Here is a 24550-nt window from a genome sequence, read left to right as displayed (position 1 = left end):
CCCAGGTGCCGGGATTAAAGACCTGTGCTATCTTGTCTGGCCTTCTGTACATTTTTAATGCCTGTTGTCAGAGATTAATTTCACATTACAAGGTAAGTATTGCGGCTAGTGATATAACTTAGCGGGCATAGGCAGTTACTGCCAACAGGATCCCCAGGACTAACACAATGAAAAGAGCAAAATGACTCCCACAGATTGTCCTCTGCTGTCCATACATGCACCATGTGTACACGCAGATGCACATGCACACAAGATAAAATGTAACAAAAACTTCCAAAAAAAAAAAAAGTAAAAACTATGTGTCACTGAGCAGATGAAAACCACTCCCATTAATAGTAAGAGGAATAAAACCAGACACTGGAAAGAGGGTCACTGGGATCAAGCCCACCTTGTGCCCTAACTCGGCATAAATGGTAACCGAGGATTAAAAGCACATCCGCGTCAGCATGTCCTCCTCACATTTGCAAACAGAGTCAGCCTGGACTCGCCAATGAGCTGCCTACAATCTCACTCAGACACTGGCCAGGCTTGGCAGAGCGAACCTTTATCTGCTAAACTGACTGCTGGCTTTTTTTTTTTTTTTAATGAATTTAGGCATTTTTGCCTGCGTGTTTATCTGTGCACCACATGAGTATCTGATGCCCAGGAGAAGGCATCTATTGTCTGGAATTGAAGGGAGTGACCTTGAGCTGCCATGTGGGTACTGACTGGGAACTGAACCCAGGTCCTCTGGGAAGAGCAGTCAGTGCTCTTAACTACTGAGCTGTCTGCCGGGGCCTTCGTTGGCTTTTTTCAGTGTGGGTTCTGGGGACTGAATTCAAGTTCCCATGCTTGCAAAGCAAGCATATGACCAGGTAGCTATCTCTCCAGCCCTAACGTCACCATTTTCAAGAATAGAAATGACTGCCAAAAAAAAAAAAAAAAAAAAAAACAACAAAAACAAACAAACAAACAAAAAAAAAAAAAACCCCTGCTAGTATGAGATGTTTGCTTTTGTTTGTGCCCAGATACCAGAAGTTTTTAGAGTCGATGTAAGAAATGGGAATAGCCAAAGTGTTCTTCCTGCTTCCGTGCACTCAGCACAAAGCCTTCTGAGACCCCAGCACATTTCCAGTAGATACCAGATGGGGACCCTCCAATTCAGCTCTGGCATAATCTACCTGGAGGTGGGGTCAGAACCCACAGGCTGAAGGCTCAGTTCCTAAGATGCCTCCCACTTCAGACACCATTCAGGATCCCCACAAATCATCGTTGGGTTCGATTTGTTAAAATGGTTCCCAGAACTCAGGAGGGTTACTTACAATTGCTAGTTTAGCAGGTAGGAGGCTGAGTCAGGAGGTTGACTCCGAGATCAAGGCCAGCCAGAGAGAGCTATAGTGAGAGACCCTATGTCAAATAGTAACAGCGAAACGGACTAGATTATCATAAAGAAGATTGCAAAGGGAGCTGACGGACATGCACATCGGACAGATGCATAAGCAAAGGACACGAGTAAAGAGTGGGACCTGCTCACCTTCTCTTGATCCACAGCCCTCTCTCCAGTAACCTCCACACATTCAGAAAACCAAAACCTCTGAACCAGCTCCCTTGAGGGCTTTGTGGAGGTTTCATTGTATAGGCAGGGTTGATTGATGATTACGTCATTGGCCATTGGTGGTCAATTTAATCTTTAGTGAGTGGTTTAGTCCCTCTCATTACTTCAAAAGTGGGAAGTGGGCCTGAAACTCCCAGTGGTATTGGTCTTCTTAGAGGCCAGTCCCCATCCTGAAGCAACTAAATCCCTCATTTATCTCCTTGGCACCTGAGACATTTGCCCTCTCCCCCCACACACTTGAAGGGTTTTGGGACTAATGTGGCAAGTAACAGGAAATACCCAGATACACGTTTATGTCACAATAGTGCGTCATAAAACTGGATTGTGTCCACCACAGTCATAGATGTTGAGGGAAGAGTTATAAAGACCAGAAGAAACCTGGGGAACTGGTCCACAGAGGGATGTCCAAAAGAAGATTTCCAGTCAAGATGCCTCCCTCTCCATCAAACAGGTTTAAAAACAAGGTTTAAAAAACAAGAAGCACTTGAAACAGAAAAAAACTTCTCATCACACATTTCACTTCAAGAAACACCTCTGTGGGGAAGATTTGCTCTGTTTTAAGAAATGAAAGTACTGCCCGAGTCTAGAATCAAATTTAAAGCTAATTTTAAAACAAAGCAAAAACTAAAAGACCTCTTTGGATGGGATTCAGTAGGATGATTCTTGGACCTTAATTCAGATGTTAGTGTGAGGGACGCTGTCTTTTCCTGTGTACTAACAAGTTTGGCTGGTTTATGTGGGCAGGCAATGGCAACCCCTAGATAGCTTTAGATGGAGGTGGTCACCTGAAAAAAAATCAAAACAGGATTAGAGAGATGGGACTTTCCGTCCTGTCCTCTAAAGGTTAAGCTGATCGCCAACAGGCAACAATCTAACCAAGTAAGCCTCCATAAAGAGACCTTCATCAAAACCCAAAAGGAGATAATTTGGCTAACCAGGATAAGTGAGCATGTGGAGGTTCTTGGACGGTGGTCCATCCTCCTACCTTACCCTCTGCAAGTCACCATCCAGAACTCACCAGTATCCTTGGTAGTATTGCATCCGGTTCTATGAGCTGTGGTAGCGACGCAGTAGAACCAAGGTGGAGTTGTGGGGATGACAGCTTAGAACCGGCCATCAGAAATGCAGGCGGACCATCCTGGGACTGTGGCTGGCATCTTCAGTGGGCAGCAGCTGGAGGAGTAAGCCCTCAGTCTGTGGGATCTGAGGCGTCTCTTGGAAGATAGCATCTGACATGGGCTGGATTTGAGGATTCTGGTACAGAAATGCTTGCTTGCTTGCTTGCTTCTTGCTTGCTTGCTTGCTTGCTTGCTTGCTTGCTTGCTTGCTTGGTGTGTGTGTGTGTGTGTGTGTGTGTGTGTGTGTGTGTGTGTGTGTGTGTGTGTGTTTTGAAGGTCCTATATATTTTGTCACAGACGTCTACTGCATTATATAAGAGTATGGCAGGAAAAACTGAATGTGGGGGTTTCTTCAATAAATCCTTAGAACTGTTCATTCTGTTTGTAGCAATCTCACTTAAACGTGGGTTGTATGGGAAAAGCCTTCATCAGAAATGTATCACTGATTCCTGAGAATCAGCAACACAAAAGAGAAACTAAGGCAAGGAAGATACTTAAGAAATAGAGGGGACATAAGAAGGAAAAGAGCTCCTTCAACTTTCCTAGCTCTGGTCTCTCAGCCTGACAACCCTACCCTGAGACATCTTCAGTACGGGCCAGACCACCAGCAGAACTCGACTCCCCTTCTTGAGAAATAACCAGAAACATAAGTTAATGATGGCTAATGTGAGGCTGGAGAAATGGCTCAGCAGTTAACAACAGTTCCTCCAGGGGCTCTAGGTTCAATTCCCAGTACCCCCATGGCAGTTCATTACTGCCTGTAACTCCAGTTCCAGAGGATCCAACACCTGACACAGACACACAGGCAGGCAAAACACCAATCAATGCACATAAAATAAGAATAAATAATTTTTTAAAATATGGCTAATGAACTAATATGTGAGTCCAACCTTCCTGTGACATATTAATAAGTGGTGATGGTTCTTTTGATTGGTGTTATAGCTCTGCTATCCTTCCCACCTCCAGTAGGCTCCCTTTCAAGGATAGAACTCTGAGAATAAGAAAAAAGGAACACGGCAGTACATACAGTACATACTTCATCTAACACCTAAACTTAGGTTCAGATGTAGTAGCTTTGAAGCCGACAGCTAGCGCACAGCTAGTCCTGAGACACTTTGGTGTGTTTCTCTCCTAACCCTGCACTTGACTCCTTCAGGTGCACCTTGCTTTCTGCTCAACCTTGAAACTCCCTAAGGTTCCTTTATTCTGAGTCATCCCAGGAGTCTTTTCTGTGACATCCAGAACCCAGCTACACTTGAACAGAGTTCCCCATCCCTGAGGAGATTCCTCAAGCACTCATCAGGCAGCAGTCTGATGAATTTCCTGCTGCTTATGACAAAGCCTTAGCCTGTGAGAAATGCTGGAGAGCTTCCAACTCAAATAAAGCCCTCAGCGTTTAAAAATCTTATACAGAAAGACATTTATGAGTGCAGCGAATGTGGAAAACCCCCTAGCTAAGGCAATACCTCCTAGATTTGAGGGAAATATACATAGGAGAGAAAGATCATCTGTGGACTGGATATAATCTAGTATTCTTTCCTCTATCTAAATGATATTCTCTCTATGTATTTTCTTGCCTCCCTCTATCTGGCCGAAAACTAAAACTCAAACCTCTTATGTACAAGAAAAGTGTTTGTACAACTGGTCTACCTCCTCAGGTCACCAAACATTTTACTGAATCCTACCACCCATTCTACATTTAAGAATCCATATAAGCTACAAACGGTTGGTGAGAGCCTCTAACCCAGGAGGCAGAGGCAGGTGGATGTCTACGAGTTTTAGGTCAGTGTGGTATATATAGAGAGTTTCAGGCCAGTCAGAGCTCCATGGTGAGACCCTGTATCAAAAATTAGAAGGAAGAATCCACATACAAGTGATAAACATGGAGGCAAGCCAACTCTGGTGCATACATACTCACATGTCTAAAGAGCCTTATGACAGTGGGAAAGCTATCTCATTGTCAAGCCTCCTTAGCTAGAAGCAATACCTCATTAAAGATAAAAAACCTTTGTACTGAGAAGAAACCCTACGTATTTAGTGAATGCAGTAATCTCCAGCCGGAAGAAAAACTTCCTTGTTCATCAGCTAATCCGTACAAGGAAGAATTTTGAAAGCCATAGGCATGAAAAGTCTTTTTATAAAAAAGCCACAAGTAGGGCTAGGGATATAACTCAACAGTAGAATGCTTGCTTCTTGCTTACATACATAATTATCAGCAATACATACATACACACATATGTACACATACGTTAAACACCAGAGAATTCATAATGGAGACAAACCCTGCATGTGTAAGAAAGGCAAGAAATCCCTCAATATCAAATCAGATCACATTTGAAAATTCATATTTGTGGTATGCCATAAAATTTGTCTTGGTTTGGGTATGGTAGCTTGGGCTTATGATCCCAGCACTTGGCAATTATAGGCAGGAACATAGTGAAGGTAAGGCCAGCCTGGGCCACTGGAGAGCCTGTCTCAAAATGAACCAAACCAAACCAAAACATAGTAATGAATGTGGTATGATAGTGAGAAAATCATGAAACGGCGTGACAGTTGTCCAGAAGAAGCATTCTGTGAATGCACTAAGAGGCCTTGTTTACTCGAGTTGCTTCTAGTGCATGCAAGAACTATTCGAGTAACCCTAAAGTCCTGGTGGTCCATGCCTTTAATCCCAGCCCTCAGGAGGCAAAGCCACACAGATCTCTGTGAGTTCCAAGAAAGCCTGGTCCACATAAGGAGTTCCGGGACAGCCAGAGCTGTGGCTGTGAGACCCTGTCTTGAAACGAACAAACCATACATGTAACACATACCATGAATGTGAAAGGTATGCAAAACCTTCTTTTAGGCAGAGTTTAAGTACCAATAACAGTGAAAAACCTGATTTTAGAGATCAGAATGTGCACCACATGGGACACAAGTAAATGTACACTCATTAAACCTTACAGATACTTTGGACTTATGAAAAGTTTCAGCAGGAGTTTATATTTTATAGATTAATAGACTCAAGACTTCTCTCTCCCTCTCTCTCTCTCTCTCTCTCTCTCTCTCTCTCTCTCTCTCTCTCTCTCTCTGTCTTTCTTTCTTGTGACAGTCTCGTGTAGCCCAGGTTGACCTCAAAGTTGTTATGTAGTTGAAGATGACTTTGAACTTCTGAACCCCCTGCCCCGACAGTCTAATTGCTAGGACTACAGATATGAGCCACTAATCCTGATTTTTGTAGGGTGCTAGGAATCGAAGCAGGGTTTCATTCATGTCAAAGCTAACTTTTTACCCTCTGTGTAATTTTTAATAAGGAAAAGTTTTTCAGAAAATAGATAGTAGGCAAGAAAAGTTTTCACAACAAACATCATGAATGCTATTGGGGGTCGGGGAGAGACAGAGTCTTATGAAGCCCAGACTGCCTCAAACTTTAAAAATGTATGTTTTAAAATCATGTACATGGTATACATGTAGGTTTTGTACACGTATGAGAGTGTAGATACCTGCAAAGTCCAGAAGAGGGTGTTGGATTCCCAGGAGCTACAGTTAAAAGTAAGGTGAGCTGCCTGACCTGGGTGCTGGGAATCAAACTCTGATTCATTGCAAGAACACTAGGTGCTCTGAACTACTAAACCATCTCTTCATCCCCTGCAAGCAAAGTTCATGTAGCGAAGGATAACCTTGGACTTTTTTTTTTTTTCTTGGTTCTTTTTTTCGGAGCTGGGGACCGAACCCAGGGCCTTGCGCTTCCTAGGCAAGCGCTCTACCACTGAGCTAAATCCCCAACCCCAACCTTGGACTTCTGATATTCCTCCCTCTACTTTCCAAATGCTAACATTTCAGGCCACCACAACTGCTTTATTAATGCTAAAATTTTTAAATTATTCCCCTTAAAGATCATAAACAAATGATGTATTTATCCTACTACTGCCCATTATCATGGTGTTTTGCTTTCTAGGAGATTGAAACATTCCATCTTGCTGGATCCTTAAGCAGGAAGGTAAATAACTCAAAATAGCTTCAGGAGGGGTTGGGGATTTGGCTCAGTGGTAGAACACTTGCCTAGCAAGTGCAAGGCCCTGGGTTCGGTCCCCAGCTCCGAAAAAAAGAAAAAAAATAGCTTCAGGAAGTCCCTGAAACTGACCAGATTCACTAGGCCCCTCCCTGTGAGAATAAGCAATACAATCCGAGAGTCCACCTCTGATGCTGAACTGCACTGAAGACAGAGGTAGCTGACCAGCTAGGACTCAAGCAAGCTAAGCTTAAAAGAAAACTCTCAGAGGAGAAAACCCACAAAGACAGCTCAGACCAGATCAGCTACCTGGAAGAAGTTTAGACCAACCAAAGCACCTGGAAGGACATTCTCCAACCTGTTGAGCTGCCTGAAGGTTGTGCAACATGCTTCAGATTTCCCACTGTGAGCTGCCACCCATGGTGGCATAGGGTTTGGTGATATTGCTGTCTTTGAGTTATTTCTGTTCTTGTAACTAACCCCTCACCCATACTTTGGTAAGTAACTCAGATAAACTCAATGGTTCACCAAGTTGGACTTTGCAGGGATCTGTACTTTGGATTGTTGGGGGGTTTTCTATCTAGGGTGAGTATACATATGTGTTACACGCCCCCCCCCCAATTTTGTTAAACAACACATGGTTGTAGAGGTGTTGCACAATGAAATAGACAAATCCAAAGAACATAGGATTAGAAAAGAAAAACAAGGCTGTAGGCTGAAAGGAAAAGTATCATTCTGGACCCATAAAAGGAACAGAGGTCAGGGAATAAAAGACAAAGACAGGAGATGGGGGGCAGGGAGAAGGAAGGGATCAGGAGTATTTGTCCCAGGGGATAAAGGATAGAGAGGAAACAAAAGTGGCTCATAGACAAATGACAGTTTATAAAGGTACCAGGGGACCCCCCCCCTCCGTGTTAGGATGAGGTGTTTAATTGTATTGGGGCGCGTTAATAGGGCAGCCAAGGGGGGCTTTTGAATGCTGGACTTCAATACTCTGATAGCTTGACTTTGACAGTCAGCCTCCTCCTGCAGGAAGTGGCCAAATAAGGAACTAAGCCTTGGTGGCCAGCTCTAGGAATGCAATCTAAGGGGTTTTAGCAAAGCAGAGGGAATTGGGGAGAAGGGCAAGGCCTGCCAGAGCTATGCTCACAGCCACGCTTGAGCTGACCAGAGGCCCTTCACCTAGAATGCACAAAGCCACAGACTCCTGATCCTCAGCCTTGCCTTTATGAGGTGCAGGGACACAGGCTTGTAGCTCCAGCACTTTGTCAGAAAGAAAGAGATAAGAGAGAGAGAGAGAGAGAGAGAGAGAGAGAGAGAGAGAGAGAGAGAGAGAGAGAGAGAGAAGAAAGAAAAGTCTAAAGCCAAGGAAGATACCCTCAGAGATAAGTATGTATCAAACCTTGCTTCATTACAGGATTCTGTAGACTTCTAAGATCTGGAGTGGAGCCATCTGAAAGAAGTGGGAGTGCTGGGATCCAGCCAGTGATGGAGAGCCCTCACCTAGCACCATGGGGTTCCAGGTACCATCTCCAAGGGAATCCCCCTTCCTATGCTCCCCCTCCGAGAGAGAGAGAGAGAGAGAGAGAGAGAGAGAGAGAGAGAGAGAGAGAGAGAGAGAGGACATGTGATTCATGCCTGTAATTCCAGTTCTGGAGAGTCTGAGGCAGGAGGTCAGGCTGGACTACATAGTAAGGCACTGTTTTATAAAAACAGTTCCTAAAAGAATCTGCACAGACTATGAGGATGAGACTATAGAGAAAAGGGCCTTGAGCCCGTTCAGATCAGAAAGCCACAGAGGAGAGATGTTCATACAATTAAATTACATAACAGTGTACAATTCTCCGACGCAGCTCAACTTTGTATGAACTTCATGATCGATCTGAGAAAGTCTGGCATCTTCTTGAATCATTCATTGATCACCCCCACAGAGAGTACTCATACCAAGATTAGCTAAACCTGTCTGCTTGATACAGCCGCGACCAACCATGCCACCTTGTTGATCTGTGTACAATAGCCCAGTCCTTGTTCAGCTATATGCAGTCACCCCGCCTCTCTTCAACTCTATAATAAACACACTGAGCTTCCAGGGTGCTGAGGTTTCTCCAGCAGGGAGTCCGGATCACCTCATCCCAGCTTTCTTTCTGTATGCCCATCTGTCTGTCTTCAGTCCTTCACCATTCCTCGACAAGTCTAAGTCCTCGAACCATGCAAGGACTTGGCAGTGAGTAACGCAAACGAGACACACACACAGCACCACAGAAAATATATGTGCACAAAGATTTCTCCCAGAGAGATGGTCTAGGTTGCAATAATTAAGAAAGCCCGGTTATTTCTCTGGGAAATATCACAGAGATTCCTGTTAAATGTCCACAAGAGGGGTTGGAGATTTAGCTCAGTGGTAGAGCGCTTGCCCAACAAGCTCAAGGCCCTGGGTTCCGTCCTCAGCAAAAAAAAAAAAAAAAAAAAAAATGTCCACAAGACTGGTGGAGTTAAATACAGAGAAAGATGCGGGGCAGGTAAGCTAGAGTACCCTATCAGAGGAATGTGAGATGGTGTGAGAGATTAGGAAACACTTGACACCTTTTAAAAATCGTTAAAAAGATTTATTTTTAGGAGCCCGTGGGTGTGTGTGTGTGTGTGTGTGTGTGTGTGTGTGTGTGTGTTCAAGTGAGTACAGCTGCCCTGGCAGAACAGATTCTCCTGATGCTGGGATTAGAAACAACTGGGATTCACCCTGCTTGAGTGCTTGGGAACCAAACTCAGGTCCCAGGGAAGAGCAAGAAGCACTCTCAGTGGCAGGACCATCTCTCCGAGCCCCCATTTAGCAGCTTCTTAAGCCAGCACTTTCCCTATGCCCCAGGCCTGCTACTATATATACATTTATGAAAGAGAAACAAAAGTACACATCCATATAAAGACATATACATGAATGTTTATAAAAATCTGACTTTGTAGCCAAGTGAGGTGACACATGCCTGCAATACCAGTTCTTGGGAAGTAGAAGGAGAATCGGGAGTCAAGGTCATCATGGGATGATGACCAGCCTGGGCATCATGAGATCCCGTCTCAAAACATAAGGGTTGGAGAGATGGAGAGGTGGGTTAAGAACATGGTTTGCTTTTGCAGACGACCCAGTTTCTGTTCCTAGCACCCATATGACACAACCATCTGTAACTCCAGTCCTAGAGGATCTGGAGCCTTTTTATGGTCTTCTAGGATATCAGGCAGACAAGAACAACCATGTACATAAAATAAATAATAAACATTAAAATAATAAATAAACATTTAAAAGTCTTATTTGTAATAACTCCAAAATGGAATGACCATTAACAGTTAAAAAGGAATTATGTAGCTATAAACACAGTGCTTTTTAAGCACCGAAGGCAAATGAATGGTTTATGTATGCAATAGCATAGATTAATCTCAAAATGATGATGCTAACTAAAGCCAGCGTGACTCCCACAACGTTCCGCACAGCAGGATTCTATTAGATAAATAAATATAAACAGATTAGTAGCGATAAGAAACAGGTCAGAGATTGGGCAGTGAGGGTGACAGGGGAGGGACTAGACAAATTCAGAAGAAAACTTTGACTAGGGATAAGTGTGCTCACTTTCTTGCCGGCAGTGACAGATTCACAATGTGTACAGATTCCGAACCCTACTAAGCTGCTTACTATAAACATGTGCATTTTAAGGCATGTTCTACCCCTAAGAGGGCAAGAGTGCTGCCTTAAGATTTCTGAGAGTTATAATAAGCCAAGGACAGTATAAAAATAGTTTAGAATTAAATCTCCATTTGCAATACAATTTAGACTTAAGATTTCTTAGACTGCGCCTCAATTTTACAAGACACTCAAAGATATTAGGAGCTGGAGAGATGAGTCAGTAGTTAAAAGCACTTGCTGCTCTTATAGAGAACCTGGGGTTCAGCTCCTAGCACCTAGATTGGGTGGCTCACTGTTTCCTGTAACTCCAGCACTAGGGGATCAGAGGATCAGATTTTCTTTTCTGGCTTCTACAGGCACCTGAATGCCCATGTTGCATATAAACACATTCTCTTCTTCTTCCTCTTCTTCTTCCTCTCCTCCTCCTCCTCCTCCTCCTCCTCCTTCTTCTTCCCCTTCTTCTTCTCCTCCTCCTCCTCCTCGTCTTCTTCCTCTTCCTCTTCTTTCTTCGTCTCCTTCCTTCTCCTTCCCCTCCTTTTCCTTCTCCTCCTTCTTCTCCTTCTTCTTCTCCTCTCTCAACACACACAGATACACATGCCCCAATCTTCAAAAGAATCTGTGTGTGTGTGTGTGTGTGTGTGTGTGTGTGTGTGTGTGTGTATGTAGTCACACTTGTGGAGGCCAGAGGTCAAAATTAAGTAACTTCCTCATCACTTTCTACCTTTTTAAAACAATTATTACACTTGTTTATTTGGGGAAGGGATATTCACACCCTGATGCTGGTGTGGAAGTTGGAGGACAGTTTTTGGGAGTTGGTTCTTTTCTTTTACCATGTGGGTCACAGGGGTCACATGCTGGTTTGGCAACAAGAGCATTTTCCCACCTTCCTTCAGTGAGCATAAAGTTCATAGAACAACTGGCCAATCTTGGGATCTTGGGATCCTCTACCCAGTACCTCCAGTACTGAGATCACAGCTGTTGTTGTTGTTGTTGTTGTTGTCGTCGTCGTTTAATGTGGCTATGGAGACTGAACTCAAATCCTCAGGCTTCTGTGGTGAGCATTTTACCCACTAAGCCATTTCCCCTAAATAATATATGTTTTGAATAAGAAGAAAGCTCATTAGATTATAGAAATCGGGTCCAAAAGCTATAACAACAAAAATGGCACTGTAAATCTTTAAATAGTTTTTCAGATCTATCTTAATTTTAACAGGGGAGGTGGTGTGTGTAGTGAATTCTGGAGCCCACAGAGATATAAGGGTCCTTTGGAGCTGGAGTCATAGGTGGTTGTGAGCCAGGGCTATACAGAGAATAAAATATATGATGCCTGATGTATGATGTATGATACATGATATAATTTATAAATATGTGTATATATATACGTGTGTGTGTGTGTGTGTGTGTGTGTGTGTGTGTGTGTACATGACCTCTAGGTTTTACTATCTTTTCTGGATATGGTGATGACCTTTTTCACCAAAATTTGAAACAAAGGAAGTATAATTGGTTATGGAGTCTAAATTGAATACAGAAGAATATTTGTTTGTTTTTCTGCTTTTTGAGACAGAGTTTCTCTGTAACAGCCATGGCTGTCCTGAAACTTGATTTGTAGACCAAGCTAGCCTCAGACTCACAGAGATCTTCCTGCCTCTGCCTCCTGAGTGCTAGGATTAAAGGTATTCTCCACCCTGCCTATCCCTAGAAGGAATGTTTTTAATGAAATGTAAATAGTTATTTTGACTATATGTTTATGAAGATAAGGATTGGACCAGGAGCTTCATGCACGCTGGACACTGGTAGCCCCAGCTCCCTAAAATTTCTTAGACATTCTATCCAGTGGTAAAATAAATAATATAAATGTCCAAATTCTCATTAAAAGGTAATGCATTAAACTTTATGCATCCTAGAAATGGAAGTTCAGGGAATGAGATGTCATTCTATAGTTATTAGGGAGAAAAAAAATTAATTCCAGCAGCAGCTACTGTAGTAGAGTGCTTGTGTTTATGTTGGGAGCAGTAGGATCCAGTCCAATCTGCTTGAAAGCAATATAGTAACATCAACTAACAGTAACTGTTTTTATAAGAATGTAAATAACATCTATGTTGGTCCTGAAATATGGCATTTTAGCAAGCTAATTATTTAAACTAGAGATCCTTCGAGAACAACTGATCTGGGAGGACACTTTGCTTTGAAATCCCTTTATCTACCTAAATCCAGACTCTCCAAAGAGCACAGTTACTTTTGCTTCCTTCCCTAAGTTTTCATTAACTAACCCTATATCGTCAGGAATCAAGACTAAAGAATGTAATCACAACAGGACAGGTTTTTCAGGAGCCATCGACTATGTCCTAGGCCCATTCAATTCCCAAACACAATCCTTCACTAACTGTTGTCTAGGCCCGGGGTTCATTTGTTCCTCTAATATTGCTTTCGACTCCTCAAACTGGTCATCTTCCCCATCTCCCTCTCCCTACAAAGAAGGCAATATAATTATCTAGACCTCATTGGGTAATGGCACTTCTGTGGTTCTTCCTCAAGCATGTAAATAGATGTGTTTATCTTTTTCTCCTATTAATCTTCCTTTGTCGTTTCGTTCCAGCAAGTCAGTGGAAAAGCTAGGGGCCACTTTCCCTTTGCCCTACATCTACATAGTCATTCAGTTCAGCTGGAGAGAGGAAAGCACCGATCCAGGACATTTAATGAATCTTTTTTTGTTTGCAACAGGATGGATGAAGTTAGAGATAACGAAATGATAAAAATGCTAAGAAAGTCCTGTGCGCTGATCAAAGATAAGGAACTATTGCTCTCTCCGTGGACTTGAAATGACTTCCAAGGGATACTGTTCAGTGAAAAGGGCAAAATGGAAAAGCATTTTGCATGAACTAGTGCTCTGCTGGAGAAACAGAGCTAGATAGACTTCTGGAAGGACTTTGGGGCTGGGGGTGGGGGTTGGGGTTGGGGGGAGGGGCTGGAACAGGAGATCTGAAGAGTGCAGAGGCCAGGCCGTAGGTCGGAGGTGGGTCAGCTGATCCTTCCACTGATATATTTTCTTCTTCCCAAATGTCTTAGTTCTGCTGTTAAGGACTTGCCTGTTTCTGGTTGGTTGGTGGGTGGGTGGGTGGGTGGGTGGGTGGGTGGGCATATGTGGACCCAGGGCACTCTGCGTACCAGACAAGTATTCTACTGCTATACTACATCCCCAGGGCCTCTGAACATCTTTCAGCTCATTGAAAAAGACCCACGGAGGCGACCGAGAATACTCCCCTTTACTCAAAGTCAACTGATTGTGACTTTAATCACATATCCAAACACCGTCACAGCAACACCAAAGCAAACAGTTGATGGAATAAAACCTAATAGCGGTCAGAGGAATAATGCTTCTCTTGTTTCCTTTGCACTTGATCTTAGCCAAAAGGCAAACAAATGACTGTTTCATTTTTTATAAAACAAATAATGAGAAACCCTGCGTCATATCTTCCACCCCACCTTCCCCTTATCTGTGGTACGACTTTGTGCAGCTTTGGTCAACCACAGCCGTTTACTGATAGCAGAGTTCCAGGGAGTTAGCTCCTCCCTCAGTTTGACAGCTAGAGGCGTGGTTTTTACTGTAGCAACTTCAGCATGCAACTAAGTTTTCTTTCCTAATTAAGCAGATAACCTTCGTCTTCCCATTAAAGGGAGCACCTGGAATTCTAAACAATTGTTCCCTGAACAGTGATCATAATCATGGAAACTGTCTACAATGAATCTACTTGGATTGATGTGATGACCCAGTTACGAAGATTGGGCTTCAGAGAGCGGCAGTTAGCATTTCTTCCCTAGGCACAATGAGCTTGTGTCAATTCTTGTCTGGGTCTGTTCCCTTGTCAAGGTTACTTGGGATCCTCTCAGACAGCTGGAAACTCAGTGAGCAGCCGGTGTTTTTCTTTTGTCTGCGACCTTGGTGGTAGCTCCTGAGAAACATTTTGGAGGCCTGTGTTTCTGCTTTTGTGTAACAGAGTAGCTGAGGGGCTGGGTGTTCCTCCGAGGTCCCTTTCAGACATCAGTCCAGAGTACAGTTAAGTGTAAACTAATTTAAAACTTGCTTTTATTCAAGAGTGGGGGCTGGGAGTAGATGACTCGGCAGTTAAGAACTCCAGCTGCTGCTCTCCCAGAGGACAGAGAAGCCAGATTTGGTTCCCAGCACCTGCACGGAAGTCCACAACTGTCTGTAACTCCAGTTCCAGGGGATCTGACACTATCATCTGACCTCCGAAGCCACCGGGCACCCACGTGGTACAACAGACCTACATGTGGACAAGACATTCATACACATAAAATAAACAAATGAAGAAAACTTAAAAATAAACAGAATAAAGCAAGAGCTGGCAAGATGGCTTAGCTCGTAAAAGTGTTTGTTGCACAAGCCTGACAACCTGAGTTCAGTGGCCCAGAACCCAGGAAAAAAGAGCAGCAACTCCTGAGAGCTGACCTCTGTCCTCCTCATGCATGCTTGTGCCTGCAGAAACACACAGGTAGTCGCGCGCGCGCGCGCACACACACACACACACACACACACACACACACACACACACACACACGCTACATGAAAATAAACATTATTTTTTAAAGACTAAGCAAAAGAGCAAGGCAGTGGTGGCACAACCTTTAATCCCAGCACTTGGGAGGCAAAGACAGGTGGATCTCAGTGAGTTCGAGGCCAGCCTGGTCTACAGAGCAGGTTCCAGGACAGCTACAGCTGCACAGAGAAACCTTGTTGGGGGAGGGGGAGACCCTAAACAAGCAGTGGCCAGCTTTCCTCTCTGTGTCTGATTTGGCGTCAGCTGAACAATGACGGGGAAATGACAGAAGGAAATGACAGGGACAGAATGGAAAGACAGCTGCAGGATCTGGTCCCCTGGCTTGATGGTTTCCTTTCCCAACAAAGTAGAAAGGCATTACTAGGGAGTGAACCGGAAGACAACAGAAACTTCAGGGGGGTGGGCTGAGAACATGTGATTGACAGGCTTCACGGAGATGGCTTCTAGAGACCAATCAAACTTCCCGGGGCCCAAGAGATGACTCAGAGGTTAAGAGAGCTAAGAGGTTAAGAGCTTCAAGAGGAATCTGGTTCAATTCCCAGCACCCACATGGCAGTTCTCAGCTGTCTGTAACGCCAGTTCTAGGGGATCTGACACAGACAGACAAGCAAAAAAACACCAACGCAAAAGAAATTTTAATGGGGAAAAAAAGGGAAAAAGAAAACACTTTCTAGGAATTCTCACCAATGAAGCATATAGAGAACTGTCTTCTTTTAAGTTTATTTAAATTTCAGTTTTTGAAACTCAATGCAGGACAAGCTCTCTATTTTGAGTAAGTCTCTGTTCTCATATAAAGCCCCACAGCTTACCCAGCCTGCCATAGGAGATTGCAAATATAAGGGCTGACCAAATGTTAAACAAGGTGAATCATAAGCCGAGAGATAGAAAAAGAATAGAAGTTTTTTTTTTTTTTTTAGAAAACCAAACTCTAAGCCAAATGCAGCAGAGATTAAAACCCACGGGGACGGGGCTCTGAATATTTACGGGTAATCCTTGAATAATCCTTAGAAATAGATATCTCTGATGCAAATCAGATGAAAGGGATTGGATGGATTTTTCCATCACACATGGCGACAAAGCCTGTGTGGGGACCGGAAAGACATCGACGCTCTTCGCAGGGTCATGGAGGCACAGTTCTGGAGACAGACAGGAGAAAAAGTGACCTCAGTTACAGAAGTGACCCTTCTGCTCCAAGGACCCCACTCCTCTGGTTATGAGGAGTAGGAGGCAGGCCTAGAAGCATGGCCGGTGCAGAGAGAGCACTTGCCTAGGATGTGCAAGACCTTGGATTTCATCCCGGCATTATGAAATAAAGGAAAGAAACATCAAGAGACAAAAAGCAACCTACTGTGAGTTAATGACTACAGAGACACAGTGTTTGATGTTTGGTTAGTTGGTTTTTCGAGACAGGTCTGACAGTAATGGAACTCACTTTGTAGACCAGGCTGTCCTAGAACTCAGAGGTCCACCTGCCTCTGTGTCCAGAGGACTGGGATTAAAGGCATGAGCCACCAACACCTGGCTATCATGACTATTTTTTAAAAAGCAATATATACTTTTGACCACTGAAACTTCTCTGCACCCCCCTTCTGTTTTCACCCTAAATTCACTTTAACTTACATAGTTGTTTTCACTGTAACACAGGGTATCTTTACAATCCTCCTGCCTCTGCCTCCTACATCCCTGTGCCACCCGGCCCAGCTACAACAAGTGACGTTTGGAATAATGAGGAAGAGCATCATCAATTTCTATCTGCATCTGCACCTGAAGGTGGCAAGGTGAAGTCAAATAAGTCCTTTTCTTTTGGTGTTTTGGAGTACAATGTTGTCATGTTTGTTCAGCCTGGCTAAGAACTCACAGTGTTAACCAAAACTGCCCTCAGACTCATTATCTCAGCTTCCAAAAGGCCAGGGTAACAGGCATGTGCCACCATGTCCAGTTGACTTCGTTATGTCTCAACTATATTAACAACAACCACGGTCAGTCATAGGAGGGTGTAAAATAAACATTTTTAAAGAACAAGGAAGAAGATTCAAGGAGGAAAAGTGTCAGGGTCCCCAGAACTCTCTATGTAGACCAGGCTGGCTTCAAATTCACAAAGATCTGCCTGCCTCTGCCTCCCAAGTGTTGGGACTAACCACACCCAGCTATGGGATATTTCTTTGCAAGGCTTTTGGTAGCGTCACAAAGTTGTGATTGTTCTGGATATGTAATTTACTTAACAATGAGTGTCACGATGTGCATTATTGCATTAGTGCATTGGCTTTCTGTGGAACTACTTGATAGCTGCATCATTTTCTTTAAAGATTTATTCATTTATTATATATAAGTACATTATAGCTGTCTTCAGATACACCAGAAGAGGGCATCGGATCTCTTTACAGATGGTTGTGAGCCACCATGTGGTTGCTGGGAATTGAACTCAGGACCTCTGGAAGAGCAGTCAGTGCTCTTAACTGCTGAGCCATCTCTCCAACCCGCTGCATCATTTTTTAATTTAATTTTTTTTCTCGTCAAACCCTGGACCTGTGCGTACTATCATTCAGCTACATACATGGATCCATGCAGGTTTTGTAATGTTCAAATGGGGAAATAACCTACTTCCTCAAACATTCATCCTTTCTTTGTTGTGAAAACATTCAAAAATCCTTTCTTTCATACAGGTAATATTTCACATTTGTCACAAAGTATTTCAGATATGCAAAAAGTTGTGATAATAAAATGAACACCGTACCAGCACTGAGATTATCAAATAAGATATTAGGGGTTTAGGGCTGCGGCTCAGCGGTAGAATGTGTGCTCAGCACACAGAAGGCCCTGGGCTCACTCCTCACAGAGAGGGACAGAGAGAGATGCATGGGTGGATGGCGGCGTGAGTAGGACAGTATTATCCAGAAAGTCTTACCCTTGGTGTAATCCTCCTTACTTGCATTTCCTTCCTTTGCTGTCTTAATCGCTTTCTGGAAGTTGGTGACTGTTCAGCAGTACATTATAAATACGTTCAGCACATAATATATTGACATGTGTGTGTGTGTGTGTGTGTGTGTGTGTGTGTGTGTGTGTGTGTGGTTCTAAGAAATATGCAGCACTACTCACACGATTCAATCCTTCTGCTTGCCTGCTAGGCATGTCTGTGGGATTTGCCCATGTTGATTATTCATATTTGTCACTTCATGTCCTGTCAAATAAACATTTAATAATTGCGTTTGTGTTCTCCGGTTGTCCAATAAAGAAATAAATAAAATATCCCTTAGCATACTGTAATTTGTTCCTTGTTTAGGATCATTCCTAAGTATAGGCATCAGAGGTAAGTTGTCAAACCTTAGGAGACATTTTGCCACACTGCTTTTCAAAAGGTCTGTGCAGGTTTTAGGTCGTGTACAAACATGCACACGCACACACACACACACACATCCAAATAAACACATGGGGGGGGAAGGGGAGGGAGAGGGTGGGAGAGGGGAAAGAGAAAAGGGAGAGGGGAAGGGGAGGAAGAGGGAGAGGGAGAGGGAAAGGAGAGGAGATGAGAGGAGAGGAGAGGGAGAGGAAGTTAGTTCACAGTTCACTTTCCCCTTTTCATTCAGTCCAGGACTCCTGCCCATGGAAAAGCACCACCCTCATTTAGGATGTCACCTCAGCTGCCTTAATCCAGATACTCTTTCACAGATGTGCCTAGAGATGTGTTTCAATGGTGATTCGGGTCTCACCAAGTTGGCAATCGAGATGATTCTTCACAAACCTCGTGCTGTGTCTTTACAGGAGTGTGGTTGGGAGCTGGGATTGGTGTCTTTACAGGGACCAACAGAGGATAGGCTGGCTTCTTTAGAGTCATCCACTCTCATGGTAACTATTCCGGTCCTCCCCAGTTCCAACCAGTCCCTAGGAGATGCCATCAATCCTCTCTGAGGCCAAGCTTCCGATGACCTCATTACTTCCTTCAGGCTGCTCAGGTGAGAGATTGCACCTCCTTCCAGCAGGGCTAACACTGAGCACTCAGCCTGCAGCACGCGAACCTTGACTGGTCAAAGCGCACATCCAAAGCCTAGCACTTTAGTTTTTATTTTCTGGAGTGTTTATCAAACTCAGGACCCTGCATATACCAGGAAAGTGCCCTACCACTGAGCTATTGTCCCGGCCCCTTCCTTTATTTATTTTATAAGCTGGGGGAGGGGGTGGACTCAGGGTCTTGTGTATGCTAGGTAAGCATTCTGCACTTTAACTCCACTTTTATATTGTTTCTTGAGACAATAACCGGCAGGACAGCCGGAGCTACACAGAGAAACCCAGTCTTGGAAAAGAAAAACAAAACGACAGAGAACAATAGCCAGCAGTTCGACTTTAAATGTCCAATGAAAGCCTTTCAAATAAAAAGGTTGTCAATCTGGGCAGTGGTGGCGTGCGCAGAAGCAGGCTGATCTCTGTAACTCTAAGAGCCAGCCTGGTCTTCTTAGTGAGTTCCACTACAGCCAGAGCTATATAGGGAGACTCTGTCTCAAAAACAAACAAACAAACAAACAAAAAAAAAAACCAAAAAAACCCCAGCAAAAACAATAACAGCAAAATCTTTCAAATTACAATCGAGTGCCCAATATTATGCAAATTGGCACTCGATTATTATTACTATTATTATTGTTATTATTTCAGTTTTTGTTGCTCTGCTTTGTTTGTTTTTGCGTTTGTCTGTTTTTGTTGTTGTTTTGTTTTGTTTTGTTTTTGGTGGGGGGAGGTTTCTCTGATAGGGTCTGTCTGTATAGCCCAGGCTGTCCCGGAACTTAGGCTGTGAACCAGGCTGGCCTCACCAGGAGATCCACTTGCCTCTGCCTTCCAAGTGCTGGGGTTAAAGGCAAGCATCACCAGTGTCCGGCTTATTTTACTTTCTTATTTTTATTTTTTTAAACAACAACAAACCCCAAGGTCTTGCTGTGTAGCCCAGGCTAGCCCTGAACTTCCGATCCTTGTACAGAAGCTTCCGAAATGCTGGGCCTGTAGGCGTGCACTGTCATATCCAGTGACTTGTTATTTCTCAATGAATTTCTTCTGTTCTGAAGCACGGACACTTCTACAGTCTTAAAATAAAGACTGACCTTTAAAAAAATCGTCAAGACGTAGGCTGACTGAATCAGTGATTCCACTTGGGAAAGAGTAAAAATAATCATTCATTTGCCATCCTTATGCCTCCGCCAACACGAAGAAGATGGAGGAATTAGATGTCTTAGAAGCCTTATTGAAGGACAAAGCAGCTATCCATCTAACGGGGGTCTGTGTTGAACGCTCATATCCTGTTCAGGCCGGAAGCACGTGCTAGAGTGTGTAAGAATGAGTACATGGTCTTTCACAGAAGAGAGGTGAACGGTGAGACATCAAGCTACAGGTTGTGAGTCAGGTCTCTTAGGACCTGCCAAGGAAAATGGATTTTCTCCCACAGCAACTGACAGCCTTAAACTTACTTGTCTTGTTACCTTGGGTAGGCCCTTAAGTCAGCAGCCATCTTTAAAATGCACAGAGAGGGCTGGGGAAGTGTAGTTCAGTGGTAAAGCACTAGCATAGGATGTGTGAGAGCCGGGGTTTGAATCCTGGCACTACAGATGTAAAAATAATTAAAGAAGATGTTTTTGGGGCCAGGCATAGTGGCTGCTTCTATAATGCTGACACTGAGGAAGCTGAGGCAGGAGGATCAGTTCAAGGACTGCCTGGGGTTACCCAGTGAGATTCTGTCTCGAAACACATACATACATACAGGGCTGGAGAGATGGCTCAGCAGTTAGAGCCCTGACTGCTCTTCCAGAGGACCTAGGTTCAACTCCCAGCACCCACATGGCAGCTCACAACTGTCTGTAACTCCAAGATCTGAGACCCTCACACAGACATAGCATGCAGGCAAAACATGAATGCACATAAAATAGAAATAAATAAGCTACTAAAACACGCACACATATGCATGCATGCATAAATACATAGGCTAGTTAGTTCAACTTATTTTCAAAAGACTGATTTGAGACAGCGACGCAGCCCGGTAACAGCAGCTCCCAATGGTTTGCAGTGGTCCCTGAATTTGAGCCATAGTCATGCGAAAGTAAACAAAGCAGACAAAAATGTCTTGTATTTCTGTTGTCTTATTTGCAATGGAAATATGCCATTTTTTTTCTTTAAGTTACAAAACAAAACAGTGCAGCAGAAAGATAATTAAGGTGGCTTAGGAACCAGATGGGGTCAAGGAAAGGCGTGTGGAGAGCAGCAGAGAGACTGATTGATTGCCCTAGTTTGGGAAAGCTGTGAGAGCTGAGAGGCAGGTCCGATATTACAAGGCGTCATGCCATGCTCTGTGGGAAGACGAAGCTGAACAAGACACAGCCTCTGGCGTCAAGGATGAATGAGAGAGAATGCCAGGCTCCACGCTTGCTTACCCCAGCAGACCTCCCATTGGGACGGTGGCGCAGAGAGAGATATGAATAAGAGAAGATGGGGTTTTATTAAAAATCCTGGCGCATGTAAAATTCCAGAATGTGGACATTTTTGCTCCATCCTTTCAACCCATGTCATTTCCCGTGTCTTCCTAGAATCAGTCTGAACCCCAGCTGCAGGTGTTATGACAAATCATACAAAACCGAGTGAGCGGCGCACGCAGAGACTGCCTGGACTTGTCAACGGATGCGCTTTCAGAAACTGCTCGCTGATTCAGAGGCAAGAGGGAAGTAAAAGTCTCCTCCAGTTTTGCGGCTGCCCGAGGAACTCGCAAGACTGTCAAAGTCCTCGGGGGTGAAAGACTCTACCGTGGCCAGTTTGTTCATTACCACGTTCGCTACGTCTAGACTGAAATCTTATCTCAAACTAGAGGCGTAAATGAGTCATGTGAGTCATTTCCGGGGCTTGATATCCTGAACTGGGTGACAAAAAGACCAGCCACTCTTTCCCTGACCCGAGGCCCCATTATTCACCTGATTTATTGCAAGGATCACAGCCTGGGCTGCAAAAAAAAAAAAAAAAAAAAAAAAAAAAAAAAAAAAAGGTCATTGCAGCATCCTGGTGCCCCGCACCCATCCTTGTTCAAGAAAGCAAATACCCAGCGAGCGCTCATTCCATGGTAGAAAGATGATGGGATGTAGAATCAGATTAGGCTGAATGCTGGCTATGTCCGGGCAGAGCGGCTGCCTGCAAGTTGGTTAACCTTTTACAGACAAAGGTTTCTCACCTCTCTCTCTCTCTCTCTCTCTCTCTACTCTCTCTCACACACACACATCCACACCAAGACGTGTGTGTGAATGTCCATACCTATTCATAGCTAAGGAGCAGAAATATGCTAAGAAGCCAGCCGAAGGAGAACACACAGCTTGGGAGTCCATTTACATAGGAAAAACAACACGACCAGGTTGGGGACTAACACTTTCTTAGTTACTTACTTACATTATGGTTCATAACAGCAACAAAATTGTAGTATATAGTAGCAATGAAATAATTTCATGGCTGGCCTTCACCACATGAGGAATTGTACTAAAGGGTTGGAGCATTAAAAAGGTTGAGAATCACTGCACTAGAAGCTCTAAAAGCACTAGCACACACACACACACACACACACACACACACACATACATATATATAAATATATATATATACACATATATATGTATGTATATATATATATGCACTTCCTGCATTCCTAGCACCTGTGGAGACCATGGAACTGGACTTACAGACATTGTAAGCTACCTTCTAGATACTGGAAACTGAACCCAGGTCTTCTGGCCACCTGCTCTTGCCACCGAGTCATCTTCTCTTCAGCCCCTTACACTACTTCCCTCTATTTTTACTACTTTGGATATACGTTACCTTTTTCCGGATGATGGTTTTTTTTTTTTTTTTTTTTTTTTTTTTTTGGTTCTTTTTTTCGGAGCTGGGGACCGAACCCAGGGCCTTGCGCTTCCTAGGCAAGCGCTCTACCACTGAGCTAAATCCCCAACCCCCTATACGTTACTTTTAAATATACAGAGGGCATAAATTTATTTCTACTTACTTGTGGGATGATGTCACAGGTGAGGGGCAGGTACAGGATAGAAGGAGGCCTGTCATTGGAGGAGAAGGAAGGATGGGCGGGAGAGAAGCTTGAAGGAAGAGGAGGAGACTGGAACGGAAAAAAGGAAGAGCCAGGAGGGAGAGGGAGAGAAGCGGTGGCAGGACAATATGGCGGGTGATGTTAAGATTCCACGCTGTACCTTTACGGGTTGTTAGGAATGTTTTTAAGGGATGGATGTGTATTGGGCTTTGTATGTTTAGGTGGGCAATTATATCTAGTCAATTGGGCCAAAGGTATTTGTGTTGTGTGTTCTTTCTTGTTGCGATTTAAGTGTAAGAAAGTGTGCAGCGGCTGGTCTTGGCCGCCACCGAGTTGGGATGTGTGTTTCTGGCATGGAAACCTGCCTTGGGAACTAGATAGGTAGAGAGAGTACTGCCAGGCTCAGAGAAAGGTCTTCAGTAGTGTGGTACGGGATGGAGCAGGTCGGATCAGACACTTTGCTGACTGAGAATTAAGATATCCAGCAGATATCTTGGGGCACTGCAGTGCCGGACCTAGAATGCGTTCTAGACTTTTTTATTTTCTGTATTTACAACAACACTTACTTAGTTTCAGATTTCGAAAAGTCTAATATCATGGTGCTGGCAAATTCAGTGTCTGGTGAGGGGCTACTCTCTGCTTCTCCGTGTCGCAGAAGGGACAGGCAAAAGGGACCAGTCTCACTCTTTTTCCATATCTGTTTGCCCACAGCTGTTAACCTATGATTTTGGCTGAAATCACGGTGCATTTTCATGAACTTACTGGGTTCAAAATGCTGGAGGCTGGACTCAATTGCAGAGCCCGTGGTGAGGCCTTCGGATCTGATCCCTAGCCTGATACAAAACAAACAGCCCAGTGAGTGTCACCGCGCCATCATGGTAACAGAGAAACGGTAACATTTGCTGGAAGTTACACACTGTGAAGGCATGCTGAGAAGGCTAAAGGGTCCAGTCTGAAACTAGATGGTGTTCCCTAAAGAGGGCTTGCTTCCTCGAAGTGACAGTGACAGAGATGAGGGAGCTGCCTTCAACGATCGACAGGGAAGAAGTTCTCATTGATGTAACCAGGACCTAATGACATCCAACAATGAGAAGCGTGTCAGTTGCTGCTCTGGTTGGCAGAGTAAACCTTGAAGAGCGGGGCCTAAACACGAGGTGGACTAAAGTCTCATACAATGGCCAACCTTATTCAGAGCATCAGACAGTTTATATTCTGAGGGTTAAGAAGAGTCACCAAGGGGCTGGGGATTTAGCTCAGTGGTAGAGCGCTTACCTAGGAAGCGCAAGGCCCTGGGTTCGGTCCCCAGCTCCGAAAAAAAGAACCAAAAAAAAAAAAAAAAAAAAAAAAAAAGAAGAGTCACCAGAGTAAAATGCATACTCACCAGAACAAGCTGAATGTGGGAAAAACATGTTTTTCCATAGAGGCACCTGAATGACAGCAGCTGAGGTGAACTCACTCCTATCTATCCATTATACCAGGGAGGAGCATGAAACACATTCCAAGAATAATTCTGTGTTTTGAAAAAAACTGAGATCACAAGTTCTCTCTCTCTC

General features: G+C 44.0%; 2 long non-coding RNA genes across 2 annotated transcripts; one reads left to right on the top strand and one right to left on the bottom strand.

Moving 5' to 3' along the window:
* Positions 1–7816: 7816 nt before the first annotated feature.
* Positions 7817–14540, top strand: LOC134480153 (uncharacterized). The gene is made up of 3 exons (XR_015627102.1): positions 7817–7936; positions 8121–8226; positions 14467–14540. It is a non-coding gene; the product is annotated as an uncharacterized LOC134480153 (long non-coding RNA).
* LOC148004008 (uncharacterized) lies at positions 13623–23021 on the bottom strand. Its single transcript, XR_015627103.1, has 3 exons — positions 22959–23021; positions 18047–18128; positions 13623–14656 (listed from the first exon to the last, which is right to left on the bottom strand). It is a non-coding gene; the product is annotated as an uncharacterized LOC148004008 (long non-coding RNA).
* Between the last annotated feature and the right edge of the window lie 1529 nt (positions 23022–24550).

The sequence above is a fragment of the Rattus norvegicus genome, chromosome 8, assembly GCF_021556685.1.
Source record: "Rattus norvegicus strain SHRSP/BbbUtx chromosome 8, alternate assembly SHRSP_T2T, whole genome shotgun sequence".
Classification (NCBI taxonomy): Eukaryota; Metazoa; Chordata; class Mammalia; order Rodentia; family Muridae; genus Rattus; species Rattus norvegicus.
This window is presented reverse-complemented; position numbering and strand designations above follow the sequence as displayed.